At 40.2% G+C, this 10,951-nt stretch overlaps 1 long non-coding RNA gene across 2 annotated transcripts; it reads left to right on the forward strand.

Annotated features, from left to right (window-relative positions):
• The first annotated feature begins 2,192 nt into the window (after positions 1-2,192).
• Positions 2,193-4,733, forward strand: LOC123086188 (uncharacterized). Of its 2 annotated transcripts, none has more exons than XR_006440628.1 (3): positions 2,193-2,603; positions 2,677-4,118; positions 4,194-4,733. It is a non-coding gene; the product is annotated as an uncharacterized lncRNA (long non-coding RNA). The 2 variants fall into 2 exon arrangements; XR_006440627.1 differs by having other exon boundaries at positions 2,198-2,603; positions 2,960-4,118; positions 4,194-4,615.
• Positions 4,734-10,951: the final 6,218 nt, after the last annotated feature.

Below are 10,951 nucleotides of genomic sequence, written 5' to 3' on the forward strand. Positions count from 1 at the left end.
GGACATTCTTCGTGATATGCATTTGATCAAGGCAACGAGGCGTGTCGTGATTGGGCCAGAACTCCAAGTCCTAGAAAACAGACCTCGTTTTCCATACCTTCAGCAGCTGCTCCGGCGCCTTTTTGATCTTTCCCGGCGCAGGGCATTGTTCCCAGTTTCTCAATAGCTCATTGATTTCGGCGCTGCTCCTCTTACGTGGAGGTCCTCGAAGCTGAGCCAACCCATTGAATAGTTCTCCATGCTTTCTCCACGGGTCATCCTTCTCGATCCATCTATGATGTCCCATGTATATGATTTTCCCGGACCCGCCATCTTTCATTGAAGTAAGCTGCTGAGACGTTGTATCATCCATGCACCTCGTAACCGAGATAGTCATGCACCATCATCATCAGCGCGACTCTCATATGGAAATATTCTCCTTTGCTGGCGGCCCATGTCCATGCCGGTGTTTTCCATAACGTGTCTAGCTCCTCTTGCAGAAGCCCCATATACAGGTTAATACTATTTACCGGTTGTTTCGGCCCTTGAATCAGCATGCTCATGTCTATGTACTTTGTCTTCATGCACTTCCATGGGGGAGGTTGTACATCCATACAAACACGGGCCATGTGCTCTGGTTCGTGTTCTGGTTTCCAAACGGATTCATGCCATCGGTACTCACACCAAGCACGATGTTCCTTAGATCTTCTGCAGCAAATCCATATATGGCGTTGAATGCTCTCCACTGGCTACCATCTATGAGGTGTCTCAGCCTCGGATCATCTCCATCATCAGGTTTCTTCCTCTCCGTGTGCCAGCGCTTGAGCTTTGCTTCCTTAGGATCTACAAAATACCGCTGCAGATGGGGAGTGATCGGAAAGTACCGTACAACTTTCTGAGGAGGTTTCTTTCTTGCCTTCTTGTATCGAGAAGCATTGCACACTGGACAGCTGGTTTTTTCCGTGTGCTCACCCCGATAAATGACGCAACCGTCGATGCATGCGTGGTACCTAATGTGCGGCAAATTAAAAGGGAAAACGATTTTCTTGGCCTCCTCGACACTAGTAGGACACAGGTTCCCCGTGGGAAGAACTTTATTATGTAGATATTTCAAATGCTCATTGAGGCTTTTATCTGTCCATTTGTTTTTGGCCTTCATCTTTAGAAGTTCGAGCATGAAACTCAAGCGGGTCACCTCAGGATCGCAACCGTCATACAATGGAGTCCTCGAGTCTACTTCAAGTTGCGCCAGCTTGGCCTCCTCTCTAGAAGCAGCTCTCTCGCTAGTCACACTCTTGCGAAGGAGGTCTTGAACATGAGGGTCCTGCACGATTGCACTTATTAGCATCGAAGACTGCGGCGTGACCGCCGCCTCTACTCCGCCATGTCTGGACTCTTCTTCGTCGTGTCTGGAATCTTCTCCGATGCCGTCATTTCCGAACTCTTTCCCGCCGACATGTCCGGCGCCATCATCTTCATGTCGATCGGTCATCTCTTCGTCTGGCCCCATGCCGTTATTCCCTGCCATGTGGACGTCCTCATCATCATCTTATTCACTTAGCCACTGAGTATAGCCATCCATGAAACCATTCATCAGCAGGTGCGCCTTCAAAGTGCCATGATCAAAAGGGTCCAAAAGGACTCCTTCCTAGCATCTTGCACACGAACATCTAATCCTAGTCCGATTATTGGCATACATGTCCATCACCGCGGATTGCATGTACCGCTCCACCTTCCATCCACTCGCCTTCATGACCGACTGCACGATATAACAAGCAAAAGGGTTATTAAATAAATAATGCATGCTTCAAAGTCATATATATATATATATAAATTTGGCATGACCTTGCCTAAAAATAGGACATATTGAGTTTGCTCGAAATTCACCGAAACGGAAATAAATCGACATTTCGGCAAAACATAAGCAACTCGAGGGCATGTCACTCGCACAAATCTCTCCATATATATATATATATTATATATATATATATATATATATATATATATATATATATATATATATATATATATATATATATCCCAAACGCACATATTCTCATTTACACACATATTCCCATTCTTGAAATGAACAACTTTTTACTCACCTATATATATAGCATTATTCTGATCCCAGAATCAGAATAGTTATTTGGATCACGACCGGCTATAAGGGCCCGACAGTAGATCGTGAGGAACCCACCAGATCCCGATCGGTACAAGGGAAAAAACACCACCCACCCGCTCCCCACAGCCCACTCCCCTCCCCTAACCTCTCCCGATCTCACCACCGCCTCCCTGCCCGCGCTGCCATTGGCCCGCACCAGATCGCCTCGGCACAGCCGCCGCCCTCACTAGATCGCCCCGCCACAGCCGCCGCCCTCACCAGATCGCCCCGCCACCGCGGTCTCCCTCCTCGGTCGTGCCACCACCATAGTTTCCCTCCCCAAATCATGCCACAGCTGCCACCTCCGGCCTCCTCTGCACAACACCCCTGCTCCTTGACCTTCGTGCGCGGCATTGCGCCGTAACCGCCGCCGCCATCCAACCCCAAACGCCATTAACCTGGGCGCCCCCTCCCGCTTGCTCCGACGCGGATCCGGTCAACCCCGCAACTCTCCCCTCCGGTGAGCATCCTCTTCTCCTTCTCTACCTACGGCGTCCCACCCCTTCCCTCACCTCCTTCCGTGTCCGCGGCAGCACACAAAGCCGTTCAACCCCACTGCCTCGGGCCGTTAAACGATGCGGCACCAGGACGTTCAACCCCACTTCCAGGATGCTCCGACGAGGCCGAGATCTTTCCTCTGTTCACCCAACTCTCTCTCAGGGAGGATTTGAACTTCTTTGAATTTGAAAGAAAATTGCTTGCAAATTTTTTTTCTGTATATTTGGTTTCTGAAAAATGCACTTGGATGTGATGGATGAAATTAGTTTGAGCATAGTTGAACTACAGTTTGTTTACAAAAAGTTGTGAAAATTGCAGGTTTGTTCGAAGCTGACGGCGCTCCATATGTGCAGCAGCACCGCTGCCGCTACAGCTAATCAGCCACTGCTTGTCAGTACAGCTGCTGGCCCATGCATTACTCACTTAAAAAGTGATTCGTGGTGCCACCAAGAACCATACATCTGCATGTTCTTAGCACTTCTTTCTCTCTCTCTAATTAGTTCTCAGTGGAGGTAGTGCATCATCTGCCTTGTGTCAACTTGTTCAAACAGGTATTAATCTTGTGTACTAACCGATTTAATGGCCAAGTTTTTGTCTGGATGTGATGCTACTAATCTAATATTTGAAAAGCTTTCCCATAAGATGAATGTGTGGGTGGGGATCCTCTGGCCGCACGACAACCACCAAACCCGCGTCGCAAGCCGCTGGGATCCTGCCTCCATGCAACCTTACTCCACATGTTATCGTGACCTTCCTCTACTTGCCGCCGTGACCAGCAGCGGCCATGACCCTCCAAGCGCCGGCGCAGCTACACTCCACCGCTGTCGGTGGGCCGCCAACCACCACCTCCTCATACAACCCGATAGCTCCCTCCACAAACTAGCGCCGCCTGCCCCCACTACATCTGCCACCTCCTGTAGTCTCTGCACAGCGGCGGCACCTTCCCATGTTGTATACCCGCATCCTCTACCTTCGTCTACAAGCGTCTCAATCCCCAGCAACACCCCTGTCTGTGCAGAATGCTTTTGTTCTTCAGTTTGGGAAGATTTGAACTTCTGAAGAAACTTTATTGAGAAACGACACCCACCATCTTGGCATTAATCAAATCCAGGTGAAAAAATGAAGTATTGCATCAACAGAAAAGCAGACTACAAAAAAGATATTATTTTGAATGTGAACCTGCGTGCATTATATAGAAATTATGGATGTTACTTCTGTGGTACTCATCTTACCATACACGTACAAACACATGTTACTCTTATAGTACTCATCTTCCCATACAGGTACAGAATAGATGCAGAGAAAATAGTATGTGAATACTGGTACAAACTCCATTTTGCATTATTCTTGCCGTAGATGACGGATTGTTTGCTTTCAGGACTTGAATCTTGGTTTTATTGAGAAGGTGGCTTGTCGGATGTTGTCGCCATGGATGACGACGGTGATCTCGTTCTCAATCGGAGAATGAAGAGACACTGTAAGGTGTTTGTTTTGTGGCTATATTTCCGTTGTTGGTGTGTTACGAATTTGATTGATGTTCCTTGGTTTGCAGGGAGAAGGGACGAGGATCATGTCCTCACCGTGCAGCATGGCGTCACCTCTTCGCTCCGGAGCGTCGGTCTTCTTGCTGGAGAGCATTCAGTGTCGGATTTCCTACTATGTATCGTCCTTCTTTCATTTGTGGTCCATTGTTTTCTATTGTTGGTTTACAGGTTTGGAAGGCAGCCATGCTGCTAACCTGACTTTGTGTTGCACAAGAGCTTCACGTCGTCTGAATGCGACGGTGTTACTGCCATGGAGATCGGTGTTGGGATAGGTGATGGCTTGCTATGAAATTTAGTGCATGAGAAAATTGACTTATTGTTGTGCTTGTACAACTGTGTAATTTTTCTGATTTTTTATTTGTTTTTGTGAAGGTCAAAATGTTGTGTCCGAGAAGTTCAAGTATGTTAGTTTATATTGTATTATTGAGAAGCTCCAACTTGTTGTAGGAGTGCATTGAGAAACAGAGTGAAAATATCTATAAAAATGTAAGTTCGGGAGGATTAAAAAGGAAAAGGAAGAAAGAAAAAGCTCACACTTTTGTCGTTGATATTTACAGTGACAAATAAGTAACAAGTTCATGTTTGTCGACCATTGAAGTTCATGTATATGGTAGTTGATGATTGTTGTGTGCACTTAGGGGAGCACAAAAAAATGCGGCTGGCCAAGGTCCGTGGATGTTGAACTTTCGTTCAGTGAGTGGCGTGTGTCTCAAAAACAAATTGTGTTCACAAAAACAAAAACAAAAAAAGATACAAAAAAGAGACAAACCCAAGTATTTTCGTAGGGAAAATAATGACAAGTTCAAATTGTTCAAATATGGAAGCTCAAAAATGTTAAAAATAAATCCAAAAATTTCTAGTACTCTCCTCCCACCTATTTTGTCTGGATATAAAAATATAGACCCTCTCTCTTGAAAACAAAAAAAACTAAGGAATTTCACACACAAACTTATATGAAAGACCTAGATATGCATGAAAAAGAAATAAAATCGTAAGTGTTCAACTTAAAAATAAACTCATGAAACTCATTATCGGGACAAACACATTGGTTTTATTGTCCACATTTATAAAATAAATAATACATAGTAAAAATGTTGAGAAGTTCAAATTAAATTAATGGGGTAGTTCGATGTTTAAAACATCTCAAATTTTTTTCATTACTAAATAACAAAAAGTGAGAAGTTCAAACAAAAAATAGAGCAAATTAAAATTTATAAAAAGGGATTTTCACTTTTTGTAAATAAAAAACTCTAGAGTTCAAATTTAAATTACAGACCGGTTCAATATTTATTAGAAAAATAGAATGTTTCCGTTACTAAAAGAAATTATCCAAGAAATACAAAATACAAAAATAGAGTAGTTCAACATTTATTAAAACTTAGATTTCCTTGTTACCAAAGAAATAATATCGAGAAGTTCAAATTAAAATTAATAAAAGTATGAACTTCAATTTTTAAAAGATGTTTGATGCTTATTTAAAAACACTTTTTCCTAATAATAAAACTTAGAAGTTCAAATTAAAATAATAGAGAAGTTCAAAGCTTATAAAAAACTAAAATAAAATCTCATTACGAAAGAATAAAATAAAGAAGTTCAAAAAAAGGAAGAACCAAAAAATGTTTAAATAGAAATGTTTTGTTTAAAAATATAGAAGAAGTTCAAACTAAACTAACGAAGTGGCTTGATGTTTATTAAATTATCAACCATGAAGTTCAAAATTCAAAAATAGTCAAATTCGATGTTTATTAAAAATAAGAAACAATTCATTACTCAAAAATAAAAAAATGTGAAGTTCAAATTAAAATAACATAGAAGTTCAAAGTATATTAAAACCTAGGATTCGCAAGTTTAAAAACAAAAAACCAACGTCATTATGGGCATATTTAAAAGACATAGAAGATAAAACATGTTTATTCCGAAATCGAGCAGTTCAAAAAGTTTGTAGACATGGATTTGATCCTTCTCTTTAATATCTAGAAGTTCAAATTTAAATAAGTGAGCGGTTAGATGTTTATTACATAGCAAGGACTTTCTCTGTTACTAATGAATAACACCAAGAAGTCCTAATTAAAAATTGAAGTTGTTTGATGTTTATAAAATTTCAGATTTCCACCGATGCTAAAGATTACAACCAAGAAGTTCACTTTTAAAAAACGGAGCAATTCAATGCATATAAAAAACCCAGGATTCTCGTTAGTAATGAATAAAACCAAGAATTTCAATTGAAAAAACAGAGCAGTTTGATATTTATTTAAACGAATCAGATTTTTCCACTTACTAAACAATAAAACAAATAAGTTCAATTGGAATAACAAAGAAGTTTGATGTTCCTAAAAAACTCCAGTTTTCACATTTCTAAAAAACACACAAAATTCAAATAAAAAAGTTAGAGCGGTTCGATGTCTTTAAAAAACTCATACTTTTTTGTTACTAAAGCAAAATAGGGAGAAGTTCAAATTGAAAACGGCCAGAAGTTCATGTGCTGCATGGTGTGTGTTTTCATATGAGAAAATAGAATAAAAAGTTAAAGTATAAACACTGTTGGAAGTTCAGGTGCTCAGCACGGTGAAGTTCAAAAACTTCTTATGAGAGAGGCAACCAACACTATATATCAGTTGTGCAACTATGATGAACGGGTAAGAAATTACGAACAAAAAAACATGGTAGAAGTTCAAGTGTAAACAGCGGGAAGTGCGATGATTATAGAAAACTTAGATTTTTCCCGTTATTAAAGAATGAAAAAAAGAAGTTCAAAAATGAAACAACAAGAAGTTTAACTTTTAAAAATAGAGTGCTTCAAAATTTCATAAAAAGATTAAAGAAATAAAATCAGGAACTCCACATTAAAAGATGAAGAAGTTCGATGATTATAGAAAACTCAGATTTTCCTCGTTATTAAAGATTGGAAACAAGAAGTTCAAAAATAAAAAACAGGAAGTTCAACTTTTAAAAATAGAGCGCTTCAAAATTTTATAAAAAAGGATTAAGAAATTCAGATAAATATTTATAAAAAACTCAGATATTTTCACATAACCGAGAGAAGTTCGATTGATAACTGCCAGAAGTTCACGTACTACACGGTGTGCATTTTGTATTAAAAAGGAATAAAAAGGCAAAGAGTAAAAGTTGTGTTGTTATAAGTGCAACTCCTCGGTCAAAGAAAGTTAAAAAAATTATTGTGAGAGGGGTTTGTACAAAAGGAGTATCATTTGTGTAACACTGACAAATGGATGAGAAAATTACAAACGAAAATACGTCACAGAAGTTCAACGTGAAAATAGCATGAAGTTCAACTACTACGCTGAATGAATTTCAGATGAAAAAGTTTTAAAACCATCGCGAGTATGAAAAAACGATCAACACGGTAAAGTTATGTGCTTACAACAGCTTTCTAATGGTATATCACTTGCTCAATTCCGATGAGTTGATGGAGAGTTACGAGCAGTGGATGGAGACCTACAAGAAAAAAAATCACATGAAAAACAGAGTGAAGTTCAGGTACACGCGCCGAGAAGTTCAGGTTCTTCACGCGGTGCATTTTCGAAGAATCTGTTTCGCGATAAAGGCAGAATGAATGATCTCGCCGTTTTCGAAATTACAGGAAAACGGCTAGGAATTAGAGAAAACCATCAACATGGAAAAGTTTCACATTTTCCGTAGCTTTTCAGAGGTATATTATTTGCCTCATTCCGATAAAGTTTGTAGAAATTATGGGGAAAATATGTTTTTATCCATTTTCCAAATTGACTTAAAACCGTAAGGAATTAGGAGAAACAATATATACAAAACAGTTTCGCATTTGTTCAAGCTTTCCAACGCCATATCATTTGCTGCATTCGGACGCACGGTTAAGAAATTAGCTCGAAATTACGTACTCAGTAGGACTTTGACCATTTTCTAAATTACTCTTAAACCATTCAAAATTAGAAAAAAACTTTCAAGATGAAAAAGTAGCACATTTTCATAAGCTTTCCAACGCCATATCATATGTCTCCATTCGATTAGCTGTTTAGAAACGACATCGAAAAAACGAACTCAGTTGTTCGGTTTACGAAATTTTATGTTTTTCACATTATTCTTTAACCATAGGGAATTAGAGAAACCTTTCAACATGTGGAAGGAGCAGTTTTGCAGCAGCTTTCCAATGCCATATTATATGCCTCATTCCGATAAGCGGTTTAGAAATGCGATCAAAAATACGATTCACGTTTTTTGTGCGAAAAAAACGGTTTTCAAAACTGCTCTTAAACCGCTTATATTTTGCCAAAAAATTTAAGTTGGGTCATGATATTGGTGTCCATAGCTTTCCAACGGTATATCGCAAGCCCCATTTGGGCAATGTTGGCGGAAGTTCAACCTAGTTCACAGGGAAGTTCAACGTACTACTAGCGGGGCAGGTCAGGTTGTGATCAGAATATTATTCTGATCCCGTGATCAGAATAGTGTTTTATATATATATATATATATATATATATATATATATATATATATATATATGTATGTATATATATATACCGAGAGCACGCGGATAATTAGATGATGAGAGAGAACGACCGAGAGAGCACGTGTGGATGGCTAAATATCTAGGTAGATCTAGTTGTTGGGGAGGAGAGGTGAATCTAGCTAGCTAACTAATGGAGAGGGGTGTTATGGTAGAGGGGGGCATTAATGGGGGAGAGAAGAGAGGTGTAGGAGAAAGAGAGAGGCCATTTATGGAGGAGGGTGCTATTAATGAGGAGAAAAGAGAGGTAGTAGGAAGAGAAAAGAACAGCAACAATGGTGGAGAGTGGAGAGGGGAAAGGAGGGGGACAGATGGCAAAGTGGGGGAGAGGAGGGGGGAGGGGTGGAAAAGGTGGCACCAGCAGCAACTAGCAGTAGCGCTGCTTAGCAAAAAGTGATGCTACTATGGGACTTAGTAGTAGCGCTGTCCAGGAAAAGCGCTACTACTAAGTGGGGCCCATTAGTAGTAGCGGCACAGTCAAATCAAGCGCTACTACTAAACTATTAGTAGTAACGCTTGTTTCTGTACAGCGCTACAACTCCAGCGACCGTTGGTGGCCTCATCTGGTCCCACATAGTAGTAGCGGGTTTTTGCTTCCCAGCGCTACTACTACAGAGTTACTAGTAGCGCCTGCCAGGTAAAGCGCTACTACTAAATAGCAACAACGGTTACTATTTTATAGCTCTACTACTATTGTACTGTGTATAACATTTTCCTAGCAGTGCATACTCACAATGTCTGGGTACCATAATCACTTCACTCAGCTAGGAGTTAATCTTTTGGATGATAGTGTCAGTGATAGAGTTCTTGAATCACTGCCACCAAGCTATAAAGGCTTCGTGATGAACAATAATATGCAAGGGATGAACAAGACGATTCCCGAGCTCTTCACAATACTTAAGGTTGTGGAGGTAGAAATCAAGAAGGAGCAACGAGTGTTGATAGTTAACAAGACCACTAGTTTCAAGAAAAAGGGCAAAGGAAAGAAGGGGAACTTCAAGAATAATGGCAAGAAAGTTGCTACTCCCGAGAAGAAGCCCAAGTCTGGACCAGAGCCTAAAACTGAGTGCTTCTACTGCAAAGGGACTGGTCACTTGAAGCGGAACTGCCCCAAGTATTTGGCGGATAAGAAGGATGGCAAAGTGAAGAAAGGTATATTTGATATACATGTTATTGATGTGTACCTTACTAATGCTCGTAGTAGCGCCTGGGTATTTGATACTGGTTCTGTTGCTCATATTTGCAACTCGAAATAGGGGCTATGGATTAAACAAAGATTGGCTAAGGACGAGGTGACGATGCACGTCGGAAATGGTTCCAAGGTCGATGTGATCACCATCGGCACGCTACTTCTACATCTACCTTCGGGATTAATTTTAAACCTAAATAATTGTTATTTGGTGCCAGCGTTGAGCATGAACATTATATTTGGATCTTGTTGATGCGGGACGATTATTCATTTAAATAAAAGAATAATGGTTGTTCTATTTATATGAGTAATATCTTTTATGGTCATGCGCCCTTGAAGAGTGGTCTATTTCGTTGAATCTCGGTCGTAGTGATACACATATTCATAATATTGATGCCAAAAGATGCAAAGTTGATAATGATAGAGCAACTAGACATTTGTGGCACTGCTGTTTAGGTCATATTGGTGTAAAGCGCATGAAGAAACTCCATGCGGATGGACTTTTGGAATCACTTGATTATGAATCATTTCATGCTTGCCAACCATGCCTCATGGGCAAGATGACTAAGACTCAGTTCTCCGGAACAATGGAGCGAGCAACTAACTTATTGGAAATAATACATACTGATGTATGTGGTTCCATCAGTGTTGAGGCTCGCAGTCGGTATCATTATGTTCTGACTTTCACAAATGATTTGAGTAGATATGGTATATCAACTTAATGAAACACAAGTGTGAAACATTTGAAAAGTTCAAAGAATTTCAAAGTGAAGTAGAAAATCATCATAACAAGAAAATAAGGTTTCTATGATCTGATCGCGGAGGCGAATATTTGAGTTACGAGTTTGGTCTTCATTTAAAACAATGTGGAATAGTTTCGCAACTCACGCCACCTGGAACACCACAGCATAATGGTGTGTCCAAACGTCATAACCGTAATTTATTAGATATGGTGCGATCTATGATGTCTCTTACCAATTTACCACTATTGTTTTGGGGTTATGCATTAGAGACAGTGTCGGTGTATGATAACCCACAAGTATAGGGGATCGCAACAGTTTTCGAGGTAGAGTATT

This window comes from Triticum aestivum, chromosome 4A, assembly GCF_018294505.1.
Source record: "Triticum aestivum cultivar Chinese Spring chromosome 4A, IWGSC CS RefSeq v2.1, whole genome shotgun sequence".
Classification (NCBI taxonomy): Eukaryota; Viridiplantae; Streptophyta; class Magnoliopsida; order Poales; family Poaceae; genus Triticum; species Triticum aestivum.